The sequence below is a fragment of the Arachis ipaensis genome, chromosome B08 (assembly GCF_000816755.2).
Source record: "Arachis ipaensis cultivar K30076 chromosome B08, Araip1.1, whole genome shotgun sequence".
Taxonomy (NCBI): domain Eukaryota; kingdom Viridiplantae; phylum Streptophyta; class Magnoliopsida; order Fabales; family Fabaceae; genus Arachis; species Arachis ipaensis.
This window is the reverse complement of record NC_029792.2, coordinates 126,992,533-126,994,916: the sequence shown is the minus strand read 5'-3', so window position 1 is coordinate 126,994,916 and position 2,384 is coordinate 126,992,533.

Sequence of the window (2,384 nt, the reverse complement as noted above, 5' to 3'; positions counted from 1 at the left end):
ATATAATGATTTGTATATTATATATATATTTTTTTTCTTTTTGTTTTTGTCTTATTTAAGTGTCAAAATAAAATGATGCTATTTAATTATGTGTCTAATATGATAAATTTGAGTCAATTAAACACTTAATTTACTGATTCAATACTAAAAAGAGTCTAAAAATTAATATAATGCTCAAAACTAAATTTCGGAGATCAATATAAATTTTAAATTTAAAGAACTAAACTTATGAATATAAAAGACTACTTCAAAGATTTAGTTATTAAATTGATGAATCAAGTATCAATAAATTAAATTAGGTTGGAATCATTCCAAGACCCACGCCAGAGATCAGAGATACATGCATTGGATAGGTTTTTGCTCAATCCATACAAGTAAGAATAAAGATTGTGTTCGTAGTCAAAAGGAAAAATAATAAATTTTGATGGAGTTCTCAATATTTAAAAAATTAACCATGCTTATTAATTAGAACGTTCGATATTTGACTTTCATCGCTTCTCTAATTTTTTTTTTGTTTAAACAAAATAAAAAAAAAATAAACTAACCAAACTGAGTCAGAGTAAATAATTTATTTAAGATTTTTATTAGGAGAATTTCAAATGATATGATTTTGATTAATTAAAATTCTATAGCGCGCTAATTATTCTGTAGCTTTGTTCGCTTCACGATCAATTCATTTAAAATAGACAATTCATAATCTGACTGTAATTTTTTTAATTTTATGAGTAATTTTTCACATACAAGTGATTTTCAATACAAGTCATACAAGTCATTTATATTCACGCCATTTTATGTTTTTTTGGTGTCTCTTTTTCTTCTTTTTCTTTCTCCGTGCTTCCTCTTCCTCTTCCTCTTTCTCTTCCTCTTTTTCTTTCTCCGTGTCTCTTTTTCTTCTTTTTCGTAATTTTTCTCTCTCGTTATCATCGTCATCAACACTACCTCTTCCTCCTTCTTTTTTTATTGAAATTTCTTCTCCTCTTTTTGTTTTCTCTTTCTCCTTCATCAAAATCACCAAAAAAACGAAGAAATATTATTCAGTGTATTTCTGTAATCGTTTGGTTTATTTCTGTAACTGTTTGGGTGTATTTCTGTAATCCTTTGGATGTATTTCTGTAATCCTTTGGATGTATTTCTGTAATCATTTGGGTGTATTTTTGTAATCGTTCGGGTGTATTTCTGAAGTTTCATTATCTTCAAAACAATTTCAAAGCTTGATTTCAGAAACCATGAAAATTAAAAAAAAAAAAACAGAAGGAGATCGAAGGCAAAGAGAGAACGCTTTTCCATACAAATCGTACAAGTCATTTATATTCACGCAATTTTCACGTTTTTTTGTGCCTTTTTTCTTCTTCTTCTTTTTCCGTGTTTCCTCTTCCTCTTCTTCTTCTTTTTCGTAAAAAAGGAAACGAAGATGAAACACGTGAAGATGGTTCAGTAACGCACGTGTTAGGCCCAACTTGTAAACAAAAATGACTTGTATGTGTAGTACTCCTCTAATTTTAGCAACTACATCAGAAATATCACACATGTCACTATAAATAGTTAAATACTATAATATAGAAAATGCAATATATTCAAATAGTTAATTTTACCGACAATATATTTGATACACATTCTCAAATTAGAATAAATCATCTTCCAACAATGAATAACTTAGATTAAAAAAAAATAATATTCGAACAACTTATCACCCAACAGCCATTAAAATCTTTAATTATACATTTAAAATTAGTTACTTGCAAATCAAAAACCAGATTATCATCATAATTAATTTTAAAAAAATTACCTGACAAAAATTCTTAAAATATCCAATAATTTATTTATTTATTTACTTAAAGAAAAATTTTATTATTATTATTATTATTATTATTATTATTATTATTATTATTATTATTATTATTATTATTATAAGAGAAAATAAAACTTTCCCATTACTTCTGTCAGCAGCACCTACAATTTTTTACACAAAAAATAAAAGTTTCAAATTTAGAACAGGTATTGTCCAACATTATGGGAAGTGTGAGGTCTTCTCTCCATATCCATACCTAGACTCCATTATTTTATTAATTTAATACTTTAACCAGTTGGTCCGAACTTTTGCTAAGTGTGTGCAGTGTGATACACACAACCATACCAAAACTCCATTTTTTACATTTTGTTCAATTTTAGTGCACGTAAATTTAAGAAGAAATTTTGAAAATATAGAAATTAAAAAAAAATAAAAATTTTGTGAAATTTCCCTTAATAGTAATAGTAGCTAATAACATGATTTTATGTAAGATCAGGAATTTAAATCCTGGTAAACTCTCTAAAAATAGATCGTAAAAAATAACGACAAATGTTAGTATATTTTAGAAACAATAATGAATTATCATATATTTTGA